This window comes from Saccopteryx leptura, chromosome 4 (genome assembly GCF_036850995.1).
Source record: "Saccopteryx leptura isolate mSacLep1 chromosome 4, mSacLep1_pri_phased_curated, whole genome shotgun sequence".
In the NCBI taxonomy this organism is placed as follows: Eukaryota; Metazoa; Chordata; class Mammalia; order Chiroptera; family Emballonuridae; genus Saccopteryx; species Saccopteryx leptura.
The window spans coordinates 202,164,742-202,190,408 of NC_089506.1; positions in this window are offsets into that span (position 1 = coordinate 202,164,742).

A 25,667-nucleotide genomic window follows, 5' to 3' on the forward strand; every position below is an offset into this window, starting at 1 on the left:
AAAACAACTCACTCCCAGGGGTCAGCGAGCATGGAAAAAAAAAAATCACTACTCAAAGGGCTAATGGTGTTAATTTTCTTATGGAGAATACATATCCATCCATGTCCCATAGTATAGTACATTTGCATCCAGACAGGTCTGGGCCCAGCTCCTGGTCAAAGCACACCAGCTGTTGTTATGACCACTCACTGCCTGACCTCGTGTGAGGAGTATTGTGTACATGGTCTCCAATTGTCCAGGTTTGCATCCTTCTTGCTGGCTGTGTGACCACAGGGAAGTTACTTAACCTTTCTGGGTCTTATCTGTAACGTGCTCATAATAATAGTAGTACTAAACTCACAGGACTGTTTGAGGATTAAATGAGAGGAGGCTTGTGAAGGGCTTGGCTTGGCACAAAGCAAGTTCTCAATTACATTACAGAGTTTTAGATGCAGAAAGAGCAGGTCACCTTTTTGTGGGCTGCTTCTGACCACTGAGCTCATGCAGCAGGGCTACAAGGGCCTCTTCCTAAGAGGGATGGATGCTATATACAGTTATGTATAGCCCACATGTATATATCTCCTATATTTATGCACATATATGTATACACAAATGATCAATCTTCATTGTTTAATAGCAAATTCTGTATTTCTAAAATTGCCTACTCATTAGAATTTACTTACAATCCCAGAATTAATACTCATGGTGCTTTTATGCAAATGGCAAAAGATTTGAGTCACTCCACATGCACGTTCCCAGCTGAGGCTGACCAAAGCCAGTCTGCCTTGTTTCAGCTCTCAGACTATAAACAAAAATCCTCTTAATCCTCTGTTTAGTACCATGTTTTACATATTTTTTTGTGTATGTTTTTTGTTAGTGATTTCAGTATTTAGAATGGCCCCAAACAGGCCCTGGTCTGACGGCTCAGTGGATGAAGCATCATCCCGGCGTACTGAGGTCACAGGTTCAACCCCTGGCCAGGGCACGTAGGCAAAGCAGTCAATGAGCTCACAACTGATTGGAACAACTAAGTGGAATGGCAAATTGATGCTTCTCTCCTTTCCCCTCCCTTCCCTTTCTCTCTCTCTCTCTCTTCCCTCTTTCTCTCCTTTTTCTCTCTCTCAAATCAATGGAAAAAATAAAATAAAATGGCCCAAATGCAGTGCAGAGGCGCTGTCTAGTGTTCCTAAGTGCCAGGAGGCTGGGACGTGTCAGATAAACTTTGTTCAGGTACGAGTCACAGTGCTGTTGGCTGTGAGTTAAATGCCAATAAATCGATGTATAGTGAATAAAGTGAACAAGGTGTCTTTAAACAGAAACACACATAAAACCAGGTTCTATATTGATCAGTTGACTAAAATGTGACCAGAGGCTCTCAGGAACCTAGCCCTGTATTTCCCCTAAGAGCAGTGGCTCAGGATTTGCTAATTCAGTGTTTCCAGTAACTTTATAGAGTAAAATGAATGGGAATAACAAGAACCAGCTGTGTGTGTGTGTGTGTGTGTTTCCTCACGCGTGAGTGCACGCGTGCGTGTTTTACCATTCCTATTATTACGTAGAGAGAAAACAGGCTTGACAAAGTTCAGTCCCTTTCCAAGGTCATGAGGCTTGTTGTCCTCAGACATGGCATTTGAACCCAGGTCTGTCGATGCCGATTCTGTGGCCCCCGCCCCCGGAGTGCAGGCACCTGGAACCTTTGGGGGCGGGCTTCCTCTTGACTGCTCAACCATGCTGGTGTCTCTTTTGGAAACACCCACAGCGTGGTGAGGAGCCTTGTTCCAGGCCGGGCTGCTGAATGGCGGGGACTGGGGTGGAGGGGCCAGAGGGGGTAAGAGTAAAAGCTGTCTGTTGCCTGGAGAAGCCGGGGCCAACAAAGGGAGGCCATTCACACGTCACTAACACACAGACGTGGCCCAGGGTCAAGGGCAGCCCAAAGAGGCCAGGTCTGAACCTCTCCTCACACCGGCTGGCTGTGACCTCAAGCCCGCCTCTCGATTCAGTCCCTCAGTGCCCCAAATCCCTGTTGCCTGGTCTGTCAGAGTGGAGCTAACGACGCCACCTCTCTGAAGAGCCGGGGCGGGGGAGGGCACACTTTGGACAGCAGACCTTGACTTTTAGAGGCCAAACTGCCACAGGGATTCGTGTGCACCTCTGAGCGAGCTCAGGGAGGGGTGTGGGCCTGACCCCATGTATCCCCCCGATGAGGCAGCGGAGGCTCAGCGCGGCGTGCCTCTGTGCACCCGGCCAGGGTCCTTCCCGCCGCCTGCTTCCCGGCTGCACTCTGGTCCTGCGCCCACAGGGTGGGGGAGGAGCCCTGAGCGAGGAGGAAAGATGCCCTAGAGGCAGAGAGGACCAAACCTAGTCTGTTACAAAATGCCCCTCCCACCTTTTATGTTTGCAGGTTTCTAGCTAAAGCGAAGAAAATAGAGAGGGCTGGGTACAGCCTTGGGAGTGTCCACTCTGCAAATGTTCGGTTACCCCCGCTAGGTCCCAAGCATTAGGCTGGACACAGAGTAATATGTGGCTGTTGCTGCCTCAGGAGGCCACAGTCCAAAGTGGCCCATAAATCCTTATGTATAGGGGACTTGTGAGGCCAACAAAAACCGTTTTGCATTGAAAGTAGAGTGTTGTAGTAGTTTTCACCTGCAGAACTAGCAAGCCCCCTGGAAGGTGAAAGTTTCAGGAGGGTCATGGTGGGGAGGGTGTGTATTTGTCACAGGGTAGAGGGCAAATGAGGGGAACCAGGGGGTAGGTGAAGGCATCTTCAAGAAGAGGGATCTGCCCTGGCCGGTTGGCTCAGCAGTAGAGCTTTGGCCTGGTGTGTGGATGTCCTGGGTTCGATTCCCACTCAGGGCACACAGGAGAAGCGCCCATCTGCTTCTCTACCCTTCCCCCTCTCCTTCCTCTCTATCTCTCTCTTCCCCTCTGCAGCCAAGGCTCCATTGGAGCAAAGTTGGCCCAGGCGCTGAGGATGGCTCAATGGCCTCCACCTCAGGTGCTAGAATGACTCCGATTGCAGCGGAGCAACGGCCCAGATGGGCAGAGCATTGCCCTCTGGTGGGCGTGACAGGTGGATTACAGTCAGGCACATGCAGGAGTCTGTCTGCCCCCCACCTTCTCACTTCAGAAAAAAAAAAAAGAGGGATCGCCTGACCAGGAGGTGGTGCAGTAGAGTGTAGGAGCCTGGGATGCTGAGGACCCAGATTTGAAGCCCCAAGGTTGCCAGCGAACTTATCCGGCTTGAGCATGGGGTTGCTGGCTTGAGCATGGGATCATAGATGCAACCCCATGGTTACTGGCTTGAGCCCAAAGGCCACTGGCTTGAACAAGGGGTCACTGGCTCAGCTGGAGCCCCCTGGTCAAGGCACATATGAGAAAGCAATCAATGAACAGCTAAGGTGCTGCAACTACAAGTTGATGCTTCTCATCTCTTTCCCTTTCTGTTTATTTCTCTCTCTATCTCTGAAGAATAAGAAGAAAGAAGAAAAAGAAGAAGGAGGAGGAGGAGGAGAGGAGGAGGAGTGGGAGGAGGAGGAAGACGAAGAAGAAGATGAAGAAGGAGAAGGAGAAGAAGAAGAAGGAGAAGGAGAAGAAGAAGAAGAGGAGGAGGAGGAGGAATCAGCAAACTAGGGCTCCCGGTACAAATCTGGCCCACTTTCTGTTTTTATAAATAAAGTTTTATTGAAATACAGCCACACTCATTCATTTACGTAATGCCTATGGCTGCTTTTTTCTAAAACAGCAGAGCTGGATGGTTGTGATAGTGACTGTATGACCCGCAGAGCTTGGGATATTGACTACTATCTGGCCCTTTATAGGGAAAGCATGCCCATACTTGCTTTAGAAGTCGCAGGAAGTTTCAGCTTTGTTAGTTTTGTCCTCTGACATCTTGCCATCATCTAGCCTCGTGTCCAGGCCGGTGTAGATGATTATAAAGTAATGGTAAACTGATTATAACTTCATATTCTAGTTCTGTTAATGTGATCTATTTTCAAGAACTTACTGAAAAAGGCAAGTCAGTGAGTATGCAACCCTGGACAGAATGAAGGAGAACAAGGGGACTCCACCTGGTGTGGCCATCACCCCCGTCCTGGCCTTCCTGTCCTCTGGTGTGGCTGATCCCATGCCCTGTCCTTGGTGGCCTGAGGCTGCCCTGCCAGCCCAGCCAGGCCTGTGACTCATCAAGGACTGACTCATTCTCTGTCTAAAAATACATATTGTCTCATGTTGGCGGGTGCTGCTTTGATCACTGTTAGCACTCAATCTGGTCTTTTTCTGAGCGCTTTGTGGACAAGGGCTGTGCTTTTGTCCCCAGGGACTTCGGGTCCCAAGGGTCCAGTTTTGTCTGCCTTTCCAGCCGGGAGCTGGAAAGGCAGCTGGAAGGAAGAACTTGGGTGTTGGGTGCAAATTCTGCCCCGCCACTTATTTGCTGTGTGACACTGGGCAAATCACCCAACCTCTCTGAACACCTGCTGCCAGGATGAAATGAGAAAAGAAGGCACTGCAATACATTGTGCTCCTTCCATACCTGAGTAAGACTGCCCACTGACCCCCAGCCGGATCTTTCTCTGCCAGTGAAATCATTTGACATCATCTCAACATCCAAGAAAATCAGGAACCTGAGCCAAAGCCAAGATCTGGATCTCAGCGCCAAACTCTGGGGCAGCTCTGGTTACAGAAAACAAGTGGAAACCACAGGCCCTGGGCTGAACATGGAACTAATTTGGGAGGCAGTGAGGGACAGAACCCAGAGCCTGGAGTGGAACTACTCTGAGCCAAGCCACTGTCCAGGGGGACACTGGGCCCCTCAGAACTCTCCAGCTCCTGCTGTGCCGAGGGCAGGGGCCGCAGTGGGGACCCACCTCAGGATGGCTGGGTAGGGATGCAGAGCATGGGCCCCAGGGTTGGAGCAACTTCAGTCGGATCCCACTTTCCTGCCCCAGGCTGTGTGACCTGGGGCTAGTCACCTCACTTCTCTGAGTCTCAGTTGTCATATCTGTGAAGTGTGGAAACTCAGGGTACCTCCCTCATAGGGTTGCTACATAAAAGACTTAGAACAGCGCCTGGCACAAAAGAAGTCCTCAGTCAGTCAGAAATGTTGAAACATGACGGGGACAGGAGATGGGCAGGAAAGCAAAGACCAGTGAGTCCTTCTCGTTCGTGTATTCACTCAACAAATATTTATTCAACATCTACTCTGTGTCAGACTTGGGGATCAACAGGGAACAAGACAGATCCAGCCCTGACCCATGGAGAAGATGGGTAAGTAATATTGTGAGATAATAGAAAATACATATACTGGTCTCTGCCCCTGGTCCCTGGCTCAGAGCTCCTGAAATCCTTGTAATTTCCTAAGTGATAAGAACACTAGGAGCATCTTTTGTTCTGAGGAGGCAACTGTCGGTGGGCTCCTGGGGTGCGTGCGCCTGGATGGGGGTTGCTCACCAGAAAGAGCACCGGAAAGTCCTGATTGGACACTTGGAATCTCTCTTCCCCCAACTCCCCATTTTCTTGAGAAAGGAGAAAGGCTGGAAATGAAGTTAATGATTGATCACACCTACATGATAAAGCCTCTGTAAATCCCAACAGTATGGGCCTCAGGGACCTTCCAGGTGGGTGAACACATCCAGGTCCCAGAGGGTGACTCACCCCAACACCACGGGACCGAAAGGCCTGCGCTCAGGACCCTCCCAGATCCATCCTGTGTATCTCTTCATCTCTATCCTTTATCATGTGCCTTCCTAAACTAGTCATCGTTAAGTGTTTCTGCGTTCTGTGAGTTGTCCCAGCAAATTAATCAAACCCAAGGCAGGGGTTGTGGAAAACTCTGATTAGTAGCCAGGTTGGACAGTAGGTGTAGGGACCTACTACTTGTCATTGGTGTCTGAAGTTGGGTGGGGAGCAGTGAGGACTGAGCCCTTGAACTGTGGGGTCTGCATTACCTCTAATCAGGGTCAGAACTGAATGGAATGACAGGACACCCAGCTGGTGTCCCAGAGAGTTGCTTGGTGGGGGAAAACCCCACACACATTTGGGGGCCAGAGGGTCAGAAGTGAAGTGCTGTGTGTGAGAGTAAGAGAGTCACAGGTGGCAATGTGAGGCTTTAATGTAGGCATGATTGAAATAATCCTATGAAGGGGGAAAATAAACCCTGGAGAGACATGGGAGGGATGTCACCTTCGGGTCGAGGAAAGAGACAGTGGCAGGAAGAAGGGAGGACTGGAAATTCCAGGTAGAGGGTACAGCAATGAGAGGCCCAAAGACAAGAGAGAGTTTCCGAATGAGGGTGGGGACAGGCAGGCTGTTGGCGTTTGGCCAGGGTCACGGTCGTCCAGGTCAGGATTGTGGATTTCAACCCTAAATGTCCTAGAGAACGGACGGACGGAGGTTTTAAGCTGGGTCTGACACCATCTGCAAACTGTCTGTCTCAGGGAAGGCTCTCTCTCTGGAGTGCAGGGCTGGCCCCGCTGCCCGACACAGGCAGCCCCCCCCCCCAAGGGAAGCTCCCCACAAGGCCAGTTGTAGGAGATGCCCGGCTTCCCCTAAATGACAAGGCTATATCCACAGGCCACTTCAGGGCCTCCCATGGCCCCGGACCGAAAATGGGCTGAGGCCGGAGGGTTCCACTCAGGATGGCAGCCTTGAGAAGTGTTAGGGACCCCCGGGTCCATCCTACAGAGGGGGAAGCAGACGCAGAGGGCACGGTGACTTGCCCACCGCCCCACTCTGAGTTAGAACCGTGTTTATCTCCATCCATTCGCTTGCTGAGCACCCACAGTGGGCCACGACCTGTGATAACCATGAGAGGTAGGGTGGTGAATAACAGGACAGGGTCCTGGTCCTAAAGTTGCGCTCCAGAGATGGGGCACGGACACTGACACCTGTGGCCAAGCCCCAAGCCGCCTGCTCCCCAAATCCTCCGCCTCCCAGCTCAGTCCCGGCCCACCACGTGCCCCTCCCCCAGGCCTGACGCGGGGGCTTGGGTTTGAGGGCGGACAGTGCACATCTCCCCTCTCTCCCAGACGTGCAGACACAGCCCAGACCTCCTGCCTTATCTCCAGGAGCCCGCTTGGGCAGTGGAGTGGACGAAATGATGCCTGCGGGACCAGGGGACCCCACTCACTCTACTTCCCTAGTGGGGGTCTCACCTAGGAGGCCCCCCCAGCAGGAACCTGGCCCACCCCGATTCTCGAGTCACAGCCCAGCCCCAAACTCAAACAGCTCAGCAGCTGCCCACCACCGCAGTGTCGGTGTCAACTCTGCCCAGAGAGAGGGGACCCAGCGGGAGGGGACCCAGAGGGAGGGGACCCAGAGGGAGGGGACCCAGAGGGAGAGGACCCAGAGGGAGGGGACCCCGAGGGAGGGGATCCAGAGGGAGGGGACCCAGAGGGAGGGGACCCAGAGAGAGGGGACCCAGCGGGAGGGGACCCAGAGAGAGGGGACCCAGCGGGAGGGGACCCAGAGGGAGGGGACCCAGAGGGAGAGGACCCAGAGGGAGGGGACTCAGAGGGAGGAGATCCAGAGGGATGGGACCCAGAGGGAGGGGACCCGGAGGGAGGAGATCCAGAGGGATGGGACCCAGAGGGAGGGGACCCGGAGGGAGGGGACCCAGAGAGAGGGGACTTAGAGGGAGGGGACCCCGAGGGAGGGGACTTAGAGGGAGGGGACCCCGAGGGAGGGGATCCAGAGGGAGGGGACCCCGAGGGAGGGGACTTAGAGGGAGGGGACCCCGAGGGAGGGGATCCAGAGGGAGGGGACCCAGAGGGAGGGGACCCAGAGGGAGGGGACTCAGAGGGAGGGGACCCCGAGGGAGGGGACCCAGAGGGAGGGGACTCAGAGGGAGGGGACCCAGAGGGAGGGGACCCCGAGGGAGGGGACTTAGAGGGAGGGGACCCAGCGGGAGGGGACTTAGAGGGAGGGGATCCCGAGGGAGGGGACCCCAAGGGAGGGGACCCCGAGGGAGGGGACTTAGAGGGAGGGGACCCAGAGGGAGGGTACCCAGAGGGAGGGGACTCAGAGGGAGGGGACCCAGAGGGAGGGGACCCAGAGGGAGGGGATCCCGAGGGAGGGGACCCCAAGGGAGGGGACTTAGAGGGAGGGGACCCAGCGGGAGGGGACTTAGAGGGAGGGGATCCCGAGGGAGGGGACCCCAAGGGAGGGGACCCCGAGGGAGGGGATCCCGAGGGAGGGGACCCCAAGGGAGGGGACTTAGAGGGAGGGGACCCAGAGGGAGGGGACCCAGAGGGAGGGGACTCAGAGGGAGGGGACCCAGAGGGAGGGGATCCCAAGGGAGGGGACCCAGAGGGAGGGGACCCAGAGGGAGGGGACTCAGAGGGAGGGGACCCAGAGGGAGCGAATCCCGAGGGAGGGGACCCAGAGGGAGGGGACCCAGAGGGAGGGGACTCAGAGGGAGGGGACCCAGAGGGAGGGGATCCCGAGGGAGGGGACCCAGAGGGAGGGGACCCAGAGGGAGGGGATCCCGAGGGAGGGGACCCAGAGGGAGGGGACCCAGAGGGAGGGGACTCAGAGGGAGGGGACCCAGAGGGAGGGGATCCCGAGGGAGGGGACCCAGAGGGAGGGGACCCAGAGGGAGGGGACTCAGAGGGAGGGGACCCGGAGGGAGGGGACCCCGAGGGAGGGGACCCAGAGGTAGGGGACCCAGAGGGAGAGGACTCAGAGGGAGGGGACCCGGAGGGAGGGGACCCAGAGGGAGGGGATCCAGAGGGAGGGGACCCGGAAAGAGGGGACCCGGAGGGAGGGGACTTAGAGGGAGGGGACCCCGAGGGAGGGGACCCAGAGGGAGGAGCCTGCACACAGTGAGGAGTCGAGGGAGGCACCCAAATGGGTGCAGGGCAGGTAGCAAGAGGCCAGGCGGCCTGCCTCCAGAAAGCTCCATGAGCTGGACGGACAGTGGCAGGCCCGCTGGGCGGGTGGTGGGAATCCCTGTTCCCAGACGTCTGTCTCAGCTGCCAGTCCCCTTAGGTAGGGTCAGGATAAGCTGGCCCTGGGTGCAAACCCCACTAGAAGGTCCCAGCATGGGCAGCACACACCTGTGCCGTCACTGTGCACCCCCACCTCGCAGCTCTTCATCCCTCCTTTAGCAGAAAGAGAGCTCCCTGGCTCCCCTCACTGCCACTGTGTCCCTCCCTCAGCGCCATGGTCCAAGCTCAGGGACAGCATCCATCCCTGTTGGCCGGGGACTAAAAGATTTCCTGGGCCGTGGGAATTGCAGTGCTGAACCAGGCAGGCCGGGATGTTTGGCCACCCTGGCAGTTTGCCCACTCAGTGGGAATCTGAGGGTGTCCAGAAGGTTCCCGGTTCCCAGATTCTCTCACCTCCCTTGGTACTCTGGCATAAGCACCTGGAGTCCCACTATTAGAGTAAAACTTCCTAACGCTTCTTCACCATGCTGGTAATCAGGAAAAGGCAAATTAAAATAGTGAGATGCTATTTTTCACTCCTAAGAAGGGACCAAATACTAACAACAAATGCTGACCTCGAGTGTTGGAAACTGTGATAAAACGATACAGACATCCGGGAGGGCAGGTGGGGTAAGACAATCTGTACCCCAGCCCCCCTAATTCTGGGGGGTCCCCTCGAAGATGTGCACAAGGAGACAGGCTACCACGTGGGTGGACCTTGAAAACAGGATGCTCAAGGGAAGAAGGCAGATGCAGAGGTCGCATAGCACAGAGTTCCATTTCTTAGTGAACAGCGGCAGAAGTAAATGCATAGAGACAGAGGGCGGGCCAGTGGTTGCCAGGGGCTGGGCAGGAATGGGGAGTGACAGCTCAGCGGGTGCAGGGTCTCCAGATGATGTTTTGTAACTACCGGATTTCCCCATGTATAAGATGCTCTCATGGATAAGACGCACCTTAATTTGGGAGCCTGAAATTTGGAAAAAACTGTATTACATAAAGTTATTGAACTCAAGTTTTATTCATCATAAAATTCATACAACTGCAAAAAAGTGAGAAATGCAAGTAAAAAAAAAATCTACGACCACTGTATAAGACGCACCCAGTTTTTAGACCCCAAATTTTTTGAAAAAGGTGCGTCTCATACATGGGGAAATATGGTAGAAAGACATGCCACTGACTTGTTCACTTTCAAATGGTTAATGTTATGTTACATGAATTTAAAAAAAAGCAGGGAGGGAGGGGGATATCTTGTTAATAATACTGAGACCTGGAAGGTACCCAAATGTCCTTCGGGAGGTGTCCCCGGCACAGTGGCTGCGCAGAAGGAAAGTGAAAAGACCCCCAGTTTAACCTGAACTGTGGCCCTGTCTCCACACGTAGGGATCCAAGGGTCAGGCTTGCAGGACAGGTGCAAAAGTAGCCTCTCAGGGGTGGGTGGTCACAGCCTGACCCACAGGATGTCTCAGGCCAGTCTGCTCAGCCCAGGCCACCAGGCTGCTGGGCTCCTGGCCCCCAGCCTCTGACAGTCCCCAGGAGCCCAGTGATATGGAGCATACCAAAGAGGATTCTATATCAAGATTTTTCATTAAAAATGTACAAGTAAAAGAATATAGTGTGTAGGCCCTGGCCGGTTGGCTCAGTGGTAGAGTGTCGGCCTGGCGTGCAGGAGTCCCGGGTTCGATTCCCGGCCAGGGCACACAGGAGAGGCACCCATCTGCTTCTCCACCCTTCCCCCTCTCCTTCCTCTCTGTCTCTCTCTTCCCTCCCGCAGCCGAGGCAAAGATGGCCAGGGTGCTGGGGATGGCTCCTTGGCCTCTGCCCCAGGTGCTAGAGTGGCTCTGGTCGCAACAGAGCGACGCCCCGGAGGGGCAGAGCATCGCCCCCTGGTGGGCAGAGCGTCACCCCCTGGTGGGCGCGCCGGTGGATCCCGGTTGGGCGCATGCGGGAGTCTGTCTGACTGTCTCTCCCCGTTTCCAGCTTCAGAAAAATACAAAAAAAAAAAAAAAAAAAAAGAATATAGTGTGTAGAATGTGCTTAAAATCCTCCAGAAAAAATAAATAAATAAATAAATATATATATATATATATATATATATATATGGACCAAGAAGATAGAGGAAACAAAAAAGACAAAATGTCGATGTGTTTGAAGCTGGGCATGTCAGAATTTATCGCATTGGTATACACTGAAAACGTCCCCAATAAAAGTAAAAACAGTGCAACCAAAATAGGATGGACTGATAGGTGTACAGAGGAATGAAAACGCGATAAGTCAAGTTTAATAAAATGTTAACAAATCAGCATGGCTGTCTACTGAAAAATTTCCATAATAAAATGTTGGAAGGAAGCTAGCAACCCCTTCCCGCTCCCTCCCTCCGAAAATAAGCCTTCAGGGGCCCTCATTTCCTGGTACCTGAAGAAGGTGGTGAATGCTGCTGAGTCGGTCAGTGTTGAACCTGTCCAGGTACTTAGCTGGGCATCCACCCAGCACCTGCCTCAGACCCCTGGGTGCAAGCCTCCCGTCCCTGACACTTAGGGAACTGAGAGTGCCCTCGGGGCAGTGGAGGGGCCAGGGTGACATCGCAGGCAGCATCACACCCGCGCATGGTGGAGGCCCAGTCAGTGCTGCCTCCAGTCCTTGGAGCACCAAAGCCACTGCAGTGAATCCCAGATTCTGGGCCCCGCCCGTCCTGGGGGCTGGCACCGGTTCCACTAACAAGAGCTCCCTTTTGTTAGCGCCAGGGCCTCTCCGTGCCTTGGTCATTCATTCGCTGGCCCGGGAAATATTTTCTGTGAGCCAGAGCCTGTGCCGGGTGCTGGGAGCACCCCCATTAGATCTAGCAGGTCCTTGCCTCAAAGGAAACCGCTCCAGAGAAAGACAGTTCCAACCCAGAGGAACCAATACCCCGAGGGAACCAAGCCCAGGACCTGGAGCAGCAAAGTGTGACAACACCAGCCAAGCCAGGCCTCGGAATGCTGACTCCCCCACCCCCACTCCCACCCCCACCCCCACCCCCACCCCCACCTCGGGCCCAGAGGAACTGGGCATCAGCACAGGGAGACCCTGAACTCCCGGAGCCCTAAGCCTCTCCCTGGCTCAGCAGCCCCACCCGCTCCTCAGCCAGCCAGCCTGAACCCCCAGCCCTGGGGGGACAGGAGCCTCACAGGGTCTGAGGCAGCTGCAGCAAAAGGCGACAGATCCTCACTCAGGGGAGGAGCAAGGTCAACCGAGGGAGTACATACAGTCATCTTCTCCACATTCGCCGGCTGTGGCCTGAATCCAGACACCTTTATCGGAGCACCTCCGAGCGGACCCCCAGTTTAGAGATCTGATTCCCCTTTCCCCAATTTAGCCACAGACACAGCTGCATTCTCCTTAAGCAAGGCCTGGGCCTGCGGTCATGCTCAGGGCCGTTCAGCTCCACAGCTGCTGCCCGCAGAGATAGAGACAGGGCCACAGTGTAGGTGTGGAAACCGAAGTTCGGAGACTTTGAATAACTTGCCTGAAGTCACACAGAGCCAGCCCTTGCCGCTACCTCTACTCAAACCAGGTCCACAACAATATAGCAACTGACATTTTGAGTCACTGCACACACCTTATCTAGTTGAAGCCCACAGTGACCCGAGGAAGGAAAAGTTACCTCCATTCGGCAGAGAGAGCCAACAAGGCCAGAAACAACTTAAATGGGCGGAGGGCAGAGCCAGCACTCAACATTTAACAACAATGAAGACGGTAATAACAGTAGTGGCAGCTACCGTGTCTCCCCATGTATAAGAAGCTCCTATGTATAAGACGCACCTTAATTTTGGGGCCCAAAATTTGAAGAAAAAAAAATGTACTACATAAAGTTATTGAATTCAAGTTTTATTCATCATGAAATTCATACAATTCATCATCCGCGCGAAGAGGCGGGAAATGCAAGTAAAAAAATCTACAACCACAGTATAAGACGCACCCAGTTTTTAGACCCCAAAGTTTTCGAAAAAGGGTATGTCTTATATACATGGGGAAATACGGTATATTATTCTCCTATGGCAGCTGTGACAACCATTCCTCCCTTAGTGACTTAAAATAAGACAAAGGTATTCCCTTACAGTTCTGGAGGTCAGCAGTCTAAAAGCCAGGTGTCGAGGGCCGCTCTCCTCTTGGGAGCTCCAAAGGCTAGTCTATTCCCCTGCCTTGACCCGCACAGCGTGGCTTCCAGCACCTTCCTTCGCCTTCAGAGCACATTCCTGGAGCCTCTTCAGCCACTTCACGTGTCCTTCTTCTCCTTTGATGTCCTGGCTCCTTGCAGAAGGACCCTCATGATTCATTACATCATGGGGCCCACCTGGGAAATCAAGGTGTCTATCCTTATCTCAAGATCCTTTCTCATGTCTGCAAGGACTCTTTGACCGTGTAAACAAAAATATTCACAGGTTCTGGGAACTAGACAAGGGCATCTTGGGGCTGATCACCCAGCCTGCCGCAGCAGATACTATGTATCATGTATCGGGACACGCCAGGCCCTGTGTTTAGCAGGCTGTGTGCATCATTTTAGAGCAGTGTTATTTCACACTTGAATGTGCACACAGATCCCCAGGAGATCTTGTTAAAGATGCAGATTCTGAGGCCTGGCCAGTTAGCTCAGTTGGTTAGAGTGTTGCCCTGATATGCCAATGTTGAAGGTTCAATCCCCAGTCACGACACGTACAAGAATCAACTGATGAATGCATGAATAAGTGGAACAACAAATCAGTGTTTCTCTGTCTCTCTCTCTTTCTCTCTCTCCCTCCCCCTCTCTCCTGCTCTTTGTCTAAAATCAATCAATAAAAAAATTTAATGAAGCTGCTGGTTCGGGATTTCTAATAAGCTGCTGGATTTCTTTATTTTTAGATTTTATTTATTAATTTTAGAGGAGAGAGAGAGAGAGAGAGAGAGAGAGAGAGAGAGAGAAGGGAGGGAGGAGCAGAAAGCATCAACTCCCATATGTGCCTTGACCAGGGAAGCCCGGGGTTTTGAACCGGCAACCTCAGTGTTCCAAGTTGATGCTTTTACCCATTGAGCCACCACAGGTCAGGCAAGCTGCTGGATTTCTAATAAGCACCCAGGTGATACTGATGCTGGCCCAGGGAACACACGGTGAACAGCAAAAATCTAGATGCGGGCAGATAATCTTTTCCTGTAAAGGACCTGAGAGTGACCACTTTCAGCTTCGCAGGCCCTAGAATCTCTGTTGCAATGACTCCCCCCCTGCCGTTATTGCCCCAAAGCAGCCACAAACAATAGGAGAACAAATGAGCATAGCTGTGTGCCAATAAAACTTTATTTACACATACTGAAATTTGAATTCCATACAGTTTCAGGAAATGTTATTGTTTTAAAAAAGAATTTTTATTTATTTATTTTTAAACAGAGAGGAAGGGAGAGAGACAGGGAGAGAGAGAGAGACATCGATTTATTGTTCCACTTATTCATGCCATCACTGGTTGATTCTTGTATGTGCCCTGACTGGGGACCAAACCCACAACCTCAGCATGTTAGGACAATGCTACTATAACCAATTGAGCTACCTAGCCAGAGCCAGAAAATGTTCTTCTTCTTTTGATTATTTTCAACTATTAGAAAATGCAGCCATGGTCTGCTGGCTCAGTAGATAGAGCATCAGCCCTGCATATGGACATCCCGGGTTTGATTCCCAGGTAGGGCACACAGGAGAAGCAACCATCTGCTTCTCTTCCCCTCTCTTTCCCCCTCCTCTCTCTCTTCCTCTCCCACAGCCAGTGGCTTGATTGGTTCGAGCATCAGCCCCTAGGCACTGAGGATAGCTCATTGATCCAACTTATCAGACTTAGGCACTAAAAACAGCTCAGTTGATTTGAGCATCGACTCCAGACAGGGGTTACCTCAGATGGGGGTTGCTGGATGTATCCTGGTTGGGGCACAAGTGAAAGTCTATCTCCCCTCCTCTTGCTGAAAGAAAGAGAAAGAGAAAGAGGAAGAAAGAAAGAAAGAAAGAAAGAAAGAAAGAAAGAAAGAAAGAAAGAAAGAAAGAGAAAGAAAGAAAGAAAGAAAGAAAGAAAGAAAGAAAGAAAGAAAGAAAAGATGCAAAAACTATTCTTAGTATATAGTCTGTGCCAACACAAATGCTGGCCCAGACCTGGCCCATGGGCCATAGTTTGCAGACCCCCAAGCTGGAATGTCAGTTCCAGGACAGCATGTATTTCTGTCTTATCTTGTTTGCCATAGTATGTATCCCTTGCGTATGGAATAATGCCTAGCCCTTCGTAGCTACTCAAAAAATATGTGCTAAATGACAGAGCAAATAATTTCATTTAATTCTGACAAGTACTTTACCCGGGAGGTATAGTTATACACGCTGTATTGCAAATGAGGAGCTGATGAGAGTCATTTCTCTAGATTTACTGATAGAGCAAAGGCCCCAAGACGGTGTGCAGGAGGCTGTGCAGCTGGCCTCCTGGAGGAACCCAAATCACTCCGACTCCATCTGCGTCCTCCCCTGCAGCCGGGAGGCCCGTGCCTGCAGCCAGAACCTCAGAACTGCTCGCATCACGGCTCAGGCAAGAAGGTCCTGCTCCCCACACAACAGCAGGTCCAGGCCCTCCACACAGCCACGTCTTGAGCCAGGCCTGGTGGAGCTCTCACGGGGCAATGAAAGGCAACACAGAACTCTCTTTTCTCGGTTGGGAACAGCAAACACCCCAGCCCTTCCAGTCTGGGCAACAGGGTACAAGCTCCAGCAGGTCAGAGTCTGGCAAATGCTTTTCCTTCGGGAGCCAATCTGGTAACATACGTGTATAACCAATAGGGTTGAAACCACAGGCGCCACATTGCTGCTACTGCCACAGTCAGTGACACCCGTCCAGCCCTCTGTGGCCAAGGCAACGCGTCAGAGAGATCCACGTGTCTTGAAAGTTGCTGAGTGTGTCTCCTGCCCCAGCACCTTTGCCGTGCCGTTCCCTCAATGTGGAATGTCCTTTCTGCCCCACTAGTTAACTCATCAGATTTCAAGTCCCAGAGAACCCTTCCCCGGCACGGGTCCCCACAGCTCCCTTGTCTCACTTGTTTTTGTGATGAGTTCTTCAATGTCTGTCTACTCTTCTATTCATTTTCTAGGGCTGCTATAAGAAATTACCGCAATCTTAGTGGCCTGAAACAACAGAAATTGATTCTCTCCCAGTTCTGGGGGCCAGAAGTCTGAAATCAATGTGTCGGCAGGGCTGGTTCCTCCTGGAGGCTCTCGGGGAGGATCTGTCCCGTGACTCTCTCCAGCGTCAGGGGGCTGCTGGTAGTCCTCGGCGTCCCCCAGCTTGTAGACACATCACTCCCATCCCTGCTTCTGGCTCCACATGGTCTTTCCCTCTGCGTCTGGGTCTCAAATCTCCTTCTCTTTTCTCTTATGAGGACAGCAGTCATTGGGTTTAGAGCCCACCTTAAATCCAGAGTGACCTCATCTTAACATCTTTAACTTAATAACATCTGAAAAGACCTATTTCTGAATAAGGTCACATTCACAACCGCCAGGGCTTAGGACTTGGTTATATCTTTCGGGGGAGCTCCCTGCTCAGCCCACTATAGTAACCCTTTTAGACTTTAAACGCCATGAAAGGCAGAGACAGCGTCAACCATTTTTCACCAGGGTACCCTGCTGCCTGCCACACGGCCTCACGCTCCCTCAACACGCAGTAAATATTTGTTGAAGACAGGACTGTCCAGGTGGAGGCCAGTGAAAAATGAGAATGCAGTCTTCCTTCTTCAAAATTAAGAATTTCACGGTGGCAATGGCGGAGCATTCAGCCAAGTGCAGGCCCTTCAGGGAGGGGCCCCTGACCGCACAGGTGCGCATGTGAAGCTGGCCCTAGTGGAGGGAATGAGGAATCCTTAAAACTACTGACCTCGAGAGTCACCCTGTAGCGTGACTGGCGAAATCACCTCCAGCCCAAGCCCCAGGCGTGGAATTTGGAGTTGTCTCCATTTTACAGACGGGGAATCTTACAGACCAAGACCTGAGCGGTCAAGGGCACGTGAGATCAGACAGGGCGGAGCCGGAGCCCACGTCTCCTGCGCCCTGACCCCTTCCTCACTCCTTTTCTCTGCAACGTTGGCAAGAGCAACGCTCTCAACTCCACCCGACGCTGGTTTGTCTCACAAGCTCGCAGACACTTCCAAACACGTGCAGTGGGGCCACCGAGGGACCAGAAGAAAAACAGTGTGGGAACTTTGTCCACGATTTAAATGAATCAGACTTGGCCCAAGCATCTGTGATACATTTGCTGGGCGCAGACCCTGGAGCTGGCTGGGGTAGTCTGTGACAGCAAGTCCCTTATCATCTATGAGGAAAGTGCTGCCTTGACCTGACCTGTGGTGGCCCAGTGGATAGAGTGTTGACCTGGAACGCTGACGTCGCCTGTTCGAAACCCTGGGTTTGCCTGGTCAAGACACATAGAGGAGTTGATGCTTCCTGCTCCTCCCCCTTCTCTCTCTCTCTCTCTCTCTCTCTCTCTCTCTCTCTTCTCTCTAAAATTAATAAATAAAATCTTTTTAAAAAATTAGAAAGTGTGACTTATCCCCATTCTACACATGAGGGGGAAGGTCAAGTTCAGCATAAAGTGCCCAGACTCACTGCCATTTGCACCTGACTCCATCTGACTCCAAGATTTGAGGTCCCCACCTCTCAGCTTCTAACCTCTCAACAGTAATGCCAGCATCTGTGTGATAACCCACACAGCCCTTCGAGGAGGATACTGTCCTTACCGCATCTTTCAGACAAGAACACTGAGGCACAGAGTGATGACTTGCCCAAGGTCACAGGGCCAGCAAGAAGCCAATTTGGAATTCAAACCCAAGCAATGAGGTGCCTGAGTCCTTGCTGCTGTGATGCCACTTGGGTGCCTCAGGTGGGGTCATAAGCAGGTCAGGGCCGGGGAGATGTCAGAGGGAGGTGCTGCTCCATCCACACGAGACACGATCCGGTAGGTGTGGAGAGAAGCCAGGGGTCAGCATGTCCCCGAGTGAGTCGGCGCAGTGAGGAGGGCACAGAATGAGGAAGCCGCCGGCCCCACGAATGCAGCTGGCCCAGGACCTGCTGTCCACAGCCCACCCCAGGGCTTCCCCTCTTCTGGAGCCCGGCTCGTACAATGGGGACGATTACAACACATCCTCAGGTGTGTGACAAGGCCTGGAGAGTTCACAGAGCACTGGGCACAAGTTGGCACATCATCATAAAGGCTCAAAAAATGCCTATGGTCATATAGGGCAGGACACACACAGTATTTGAGCCTGTCCTCCTGCTCCCAAGGTAATGAAACCAAGCCCATCCCGAGCAAGGGGAGCAGGCCCTTCTGGGAGCAGGCCTGCTCACAACCAAGGGCTCTTGGGGTGCAGGGCTCTCAGGGTTAGAGTAGGGCAGTCCCCGGCGCACGGGGACCAGTTGTCTTCCTAGCTCTCGTTGCCCAAAGCCACTGTCTCAGCAGAGCCCTGGGGAGGGCTCAGCAGGGGGGACGAGGACCGCGCTGGCACTGCTGTCCCCGGGAGATGAGAAGTGGCCTTCCCTTTGAAGTGGCCCCGGCTGCGAACATACTGTGGCCTTTTCTGCTTAAACCTTTCATCAACTGAGAATTTCTTCTCCCCCTGGAAGGGCCGGTTTACCATTCAAAGTCCTTGAGGGTGAAACAAGAACTGTGCGCACCCTGTCTTAGAGTCCTGGGGCTGCTGTAACAAAGTATCACAACAGGGAGGCTTAAAACAACAGGACTTGATTCTCTCACAGTGCTGGAGGCTGGAAGTCCCAAATCAAGGTGCCAGCAGGGCCATGTTCCCCCTGAGGCTCTAGGGGTGCATCCTTCCTCGCCTCCTCCAGCTTCTGGGGTCCGCCAGCAGTCTTCGGCACTCTTTGGTTTGTGGCAGCACCACTGCCATCTCTGCCTCTGTCATCATACGGCATTTCTCCCTGTACGTATCTATATCCAAATTTCCCTTTTCTTATAGACACCAATCATTGTGTTTGGAGCCTACCTCAATCCAGCATGACCTCATCTTCACTTCATTACATCTGCAAAATAAAGTCACAGTCACAGATGGATATGAGTTTGAGGGAGACACTATTCAGCTCAGTAGAGCAGGGGTCGGGAACCTATGGCTCGCGAGCCAGATATGGCTTTATTTATTTATTTATTTATTTATTTATTTTTTACAGAGACAGAGAGTGAGTCAGAGAGAGGGATAGACAGGGACAGACAGACAGGAACAGAGAGAGATGAGAAGCATCAATCATTAGTTTTTCATTGCGCATTGCAACACCTTAGTTGTTCATTGATTGCTTTCTCATATGTGCCTTGACTGCGGGCCTTCAGCAGACCAAGTAACCCCTTGCTGGAGCCAGCGACCTTGGGTTAAAGCTGGTGGGCTTTTGCTCAAACCAGATGAGCCCGCGCTCAAGCTGGCGACCTCGGGATCTCGAACCTGGGTCCTCTGCATCCCAGTCCAACGCTCTATCCACTGCGCTACCGCCTGGTCAGGCCAGATGTGGCTCTTTTGATGGCTGCATCTGGCTCGCAGACAAATCTTTAATTAAAAAATAATAATAACGTTAAAAATATAAAACATTCTTGTGTATTACAATCCATTAATTTCCTATTGCTCATGTTCATGGTTGCCGGTGGCTGGAGCCAATCACAGCTGTCCTCCAGGACAACACCAAATTTTTATTGCATAATACCTAACATATACGGGTTGTTGTGAGATCAGGAAGTAAACATCCCTCCTTTAAATCAAGTAGTCAGCTAGCTAATTGCAGAAATCCTTTTGACGAAGAAGATGGCTAAAGACAAAAAGATGAGGACTATCGTACTTTTCAGCAGGAATGGACAGAGAAATTCACCTTTGTGGAGAGAGCAGGTTCTGCAGTGTGTCAAATATGCAATGATAAAATTGCATCATTGAAACAGTCAAATATAAAGCAGCACTTCGACACACACCACACTATATTTGCATCGAAATATCCAGCGGGGAACAGCAGGAAGAAAGCATGTCAAGAGCTACTGTGCAGAGTGCAAGCTAGTCAGCAGCAACTCCGTGTTTGGACCCAACAAGGTGACTGGAATTCGGCTAGCTTTGCTGGTGTTTTAGCAATTGTGAGAAACGGAAAGCCATTCACAGATGGGGAGTATGCCAAAACATTCATGCTTAATGTTGCCAATGAACTTTTTGACGACTTTTCAGATAAAGACAAGATAATCAAACAAATAAAAGACATGCCTCTGTTGGCAAGAACTGTTCACAATCATACCATCATGATGGCAAATCAAATTGAGGCAACACAAATGAAGGACATAAATGCAGCACCATTCTTTTCTCTTGCTTTGGATAAGTCAAGAGACATAAGCCACTTATCTCAGTTCAGCGTGATTGCAAGGTATGCTGTGGGTGACACACTACGTGAGGAAAGTCCTGCTGTTTTGCCTATGAAAGAGACAACAAGAGGGGAGGATTTATTTAAGTCCTTCACTGAGTTTGCTAAAGAAAAAAAATCTACCAATGCATAAACTTATTTTGGTGTGTACTTATGGTGCTCCGTGCATGATGGGGAAAAACAGAGGATTCGTAGCACTTCTTCATGAACAAGAAAAGAGACCCATCCTAAGTTTTCACTGCATCCTACATCAGGAGGCGCTTTGTGCTCAGATGTGTGGCGAGCAGCGTGGTGAGGTGATGTCGCTGGTCATTCAGGTGGTCAACTTTATTGTTGCCCGAGCTTTAAATGATCGCCAGTTTAAAACACTGCTGGATGAAGTTGGGAATAATTATCCTGGTCTGCTTCTGCACAGCAATGTGCGTTGGTTGTCAAGAGGGAAGGTGCTCAGCTGTTTCGCGGTTTGTCTGAGCGAAATCTGGACTTTTCTTGAAATGAAAATTGTCGAGCGTCCTGAGTTAGCTAACACTGAGTGGCTCCTGAAGTTCTACTATCTCGTGGACATGACTGAACATCTGAACCAGCTCAATGTGAAAATGCAAGGCGTTGGAAATACAGTCTTATCTATCCCTTCAACAAGCAGTGTTTGCATTTGAAAACAAGCTGGAACTCTTCATCACCGACATTGAAACAGGTTGTTTACTACACTTTGAAAAACTGAGAGAGTTTAAAGATGCATGCACAGCAAGTGACCCTGCTCAACATCTTGATCTCCAGTAGGCTAGCAGGCTTCACATCTAATCTCCTGCAGTCATTCAAAGCACGCTTTGGAGAATTTCGTGAGTGCACTTGTCTTTTTAAGTTCATCACCCATCCACACGAGTGTGCAGTGGACAGCGCCGATCTGAGTTACATCCCCGGTGTCTCCGTCAGAGATTTTGAGCTACAAGCTGCTGACCTGAAGGCCTCAGACATGTGAGTGAATAAGTTCAAGTCACTGAATGAAGATTTGGAAAGACTTGCACGACAGCAAGCAGAGTTGGCGAGCAAACACAAGTGGGAAAAAATGAAAAAACTTCAACCCACGGACCAGCTGATTGTCAAAACTTGGAACGCACTTCCTGTCACATACCATACACTGCAGCATGTGAGTATTTCTGTACTGGCAATGTTTGGCTCTATGTATGCTTGTGAGCAGTCTTTCTCACATCTAAAGAACGTTAAGACCAACCTACGATCATGTTTAACGGATGGAAGTCTCAATGCCTGCATGAAGCTTAACCTCACCACATATCAACCAGACTACAAAGCCATCAGCAAAGCCATGCAGCACCAGAGGTCGCATTAATGGTAAGAAGTACTTTATTCATCATTGGTTAGCAACAGCATAACAACGTTATTAAAAAGAATTCAGAGACTTATTGTACTTTAAAAGTGTTGGTCTTACATAAAATGCACACATTTACTTGTTTTTAGTGTTAAACATATTGTATGGCTCTCACGGAATTACATTTTAAAATATGTGACGTTCATGGCTCTCTCAGCCAAAAAGGTTCCTGATCCCTGATTTAACATAATGTTTCCAAGGTTTTCAAGGTTCGGCTATGTCATAGTATGTGTTGATACTTAATTCTTTTTATATGACTGAATAGTATTCCATTCATTTGTTGATGAACATTAAGATTATTTATACTTTTCGACTGTTATGAATAATGCTGCATTGAACATTCGTGTACAAGTTTCGTGTGGATGTATGTTTTTGTTTCTCTTGGGTCTATATCTAGGCCTAGAATTTTTGGGTTGTATGACCAAACTCTGTTGAACTTTTTGAAGAACTGCCAAACTGTCTTTTAGAGTGGCTGCTCTATTATTTTATATGAGAGCTCCAGTTCTAGATCTTCACCAACATCTGTGTTTGCATTTTTAATTCTAGCATCCTAGTGGGTTTGGAGGGGCATATCTTCATGGATTCGGTTTGCCTTTGCCTGCCTGATGGTGGATAATAGTGTCTTTCTGTGTGCTTGTTTGGTCCTTGTATATATATATTTTTTGAGAAATGTCTATTATATTGCAAATTTTTTATTGGGTTATTCTTTTTCTTATTGAATTATAAGAGCTCTTTATATAGTCTGGATACACATCTCAGGAGGGCATCGAATGTCTCTGTCTAGTGTAGGCCCAAGCTGGAGGGTAGTAAGACCCCCCAGTGGCCTCTGCCTGGACCACAGAGCCAGCTCTGTGCTGGCTTAGCTGGAGGGGGTCGGAGGAAAACCTCAGGGCTCCTGGGTGCGTCTGGGCCCCAGCTGACTAGGGATCACTGTTAGAGTGGAGTGGGGTGGGTCTGTCCTCTGACACCTACCTGGAAGGGGGAGATCCTTACCTCTGTTCCCTGACCCCCTCACCTTTGTCTCTTCCAGAAATGGGGTCTCCAGACCCCTGACCTTGTCCACCTTACAGCCTCCAAACCTGACCTTGACCCGGACTCTCATCAGAAGGCCTCATGCCCCAGAGAGAGCCCCAGGTGGGGAGCCACCAGCTCACCAAGGCCTCCTTTCCTCCATCCTCCTGCTACCCGGCTCCCCAGCCATTAACAGCTGCCGCTTTAAAGATTTCAGGGCGAGCCCAGCGGCAACCAAACCCATTCTGTTCACCCAGAAACAGACTTGGGAAGAAGGGACTGCACCTGTCCTCCGAGGGCAGCAGGCCACCCTTCCCACCTTGGGGCTGGGTCCGGTGAGCGTGTGACCCTTTGCAGGAGAAAAGCCCCCACCCGAGGGCCTTTCTAGGGCCTGAGCAGAAGGCCTGGCTTTGGCACTGGGCCTGACGTGGGCTGGCTGAGAGCAGCAGACACGAACACGGTCCTTTCCCAAAGTGACGGAGCCAGAGCCCCAGCTTCAGATGTGATCCTTGTCCCCCCTGGTGGGTGAAACTAACTCTCTGCACGTTGTTTTCCTCCTCTGCATAATGGGATGTGACCCATCTCCCAGCACTGGCCATAGTCAAAGAATTAGGGAGTCCGGCTGGCTAAGAGATAACCGACAGGTGGTTCTGGTGTGTCCCTTCATCACCTAAAACTCACCCTCTTTAGACCCACCTGGCATCAGCTCTGTCACCTCTTCCAGGATGGGCAAGGGAGCTCCCCTCTGAATGTCTGCGGCCCCACGTGTGGCCCAGGCCACGCAGCCCTGGTCACATAGTCTGCCCTGAAGTGTCTGTCTCCCCCAGCTGACCCAGGGCTCCTGGGGGCGGGGGGTGGTGGTGTCACATCCACCTCTCTGTCCCCAGTTCCTTGTTGGGCCTGTCCTGGAGCAGATGAGCCAACAACCCCTCCTCCCGTGGTGGTCTGGGTTCGAGGATTCAGAACACTAGACACAGTCTCAGCTTGGGTAGGTTTCACCCTTATTTTAGGTAGTCGGGGACTGTCCCAGCCTGGGCTCAGGGCCAGCAGGGGAGGCCTGGCATGTTGGCTCCTTGCTCCACTGTCCCTGTTGGTGCGTGGCGGTGGCACCTGTGTGTGTTAGATTAGAACAAGGCCCGGGGGTGGCTGCGGAGGCCCACTGTGGCTCTGGGGCCTGGGCCCTCCCCATCATGACTTGTCAGTGACGAGGTGTCTCACCCACCTCCGCCCTGGGTGGCTCCCAACCCTCCTTATCAGACTAGAGTCCCAGTGGGGATGCACAGCCCACTGTGGGGCCTGCTGTCACGACTCTTCCATGCCTCAAAGGAAGAGGATCTGTTGGGAAAGGGACCAGGACAGGGTGCATGCCTCTTAGGCCTGGCTCTCCCTCTCCGGGACTGCAGATGCGTCGCCCAGAGTCCCTGTGCCCATCCCAAACTCAACAGATGTCACGGGTCCCCTTATGGTCTGGGTGTTTCCTGAGCCGTAAAGGTTTGGTCAAACGTGTGAATCACCAGCGGTCAACACCCCTGCCCCGTGTACTCACTCATATAAGATAAGGGACCTGCAAACATGTGAAAAGGGTAGTGAAGTGGCTAAGACTATCCCCCCAGGAGCAGAATTGTCTGGGTTCGAATCCAGCCTCAGACAGTTACCGAGTGACTCTCTGAGCCTCAGTTCCTTGCCTGTCGTGCCTTTCCGAGGACATAATGTACTTAGAGCGTGCTCGGTGCAGCCCCTGTCCGCGCGTGCTCCATAACTAAGTGAACGCGCCGCCAGGCAATGGCGGAGGGGACGCGGCCGAGCCCTGGCTCCCTGAGCCTTCCTCTGCTTCCTGGCTGCTGCCTGGCCCCGTGGATGGGAGGGCTCAGCCAGGGGCATGGGGCCACCTGCTTCTCGCTCACTGTCCTGGGGTGTGTGTGTGGGGGGATTTCTCCCCACATTGGCTAGGAAGAGTGCTAAGTAGGTTGCCAAATGAAATACAAGGCACTCAGTTTTTCAGATAAGCAATGAATAAAATTTTAGTATAAGTATGTCCCCAATATTAACAGAACATACTTTTACTAAAAAAAATTATTTGTTGTTGATCTGAAATTCAAATTTACCTGGGCATCCTGTATTTTTATTTGCTAAATCTAGTCCTGATTTCCCTCTACTCCCAGCCTGGGTTTGGGGCCATCCCATGCCTGAGTGATTTAGGACACTATAGGTCCAGAGAAAATTTTAATCTCAGTCTCTCCTTGTCTCTAATTAAATAGGAGTCTTGTCCATTTCACAGGTGGAGATACTGAGGCAGGAGCCCGGGTAAGGGGGCAGCCAGTTGAGTGGGTACAGTGGTGTCCCATCTGACATCTGTTAGTGTCAGATTCTAACTGTTCACGTGCATCAACTATGAGAGTATAGACAACCACCACTTTTGTCTAGAAATGGGGAGTTATCGTTGTGCCTTCTTGGGGGCCCAAGATGGGCCGGCAGCCATCCTGGGAGCTTTAGGGAAGCAATCCCCTTTGGGAAGGCTGTTCCTGCTTGTGATGGTAGACCAGACTAGCAAAATGACCAGCTCAGGTCACATGGAGACTTAGTCACAGTGTGGGGCTTGAACCCGAGACTCCTGGCTTCTAAGCTAAGTGGGGTTCTTTCTGCTCAACAGCCCATGCCAGCTGGACTTGTGTTTGTTTGTTTTTTTGTGAGAAGAGGGGAGATAGTGAGACAGACTCCCAAATGCACCCCAACCGGGATCCACCTGACAACCCCGTTCTGGGGCCAATGCTTGTATCAACTGAGTTATCCTCAGCACCTGGGGCCAATGCTCGGATCAGCTGAGCTATCCTCAGCACCTGGGGCCAACACTCAGACCAAGCAAGCCATTGGCTTCAGGAGGAGAACAGGGAGAGAAGGGCGAGAGGGAGGGGAAGAGAAGCAGATGGTCACTTCTCATGTGTGCCCTGACTGGGAATCA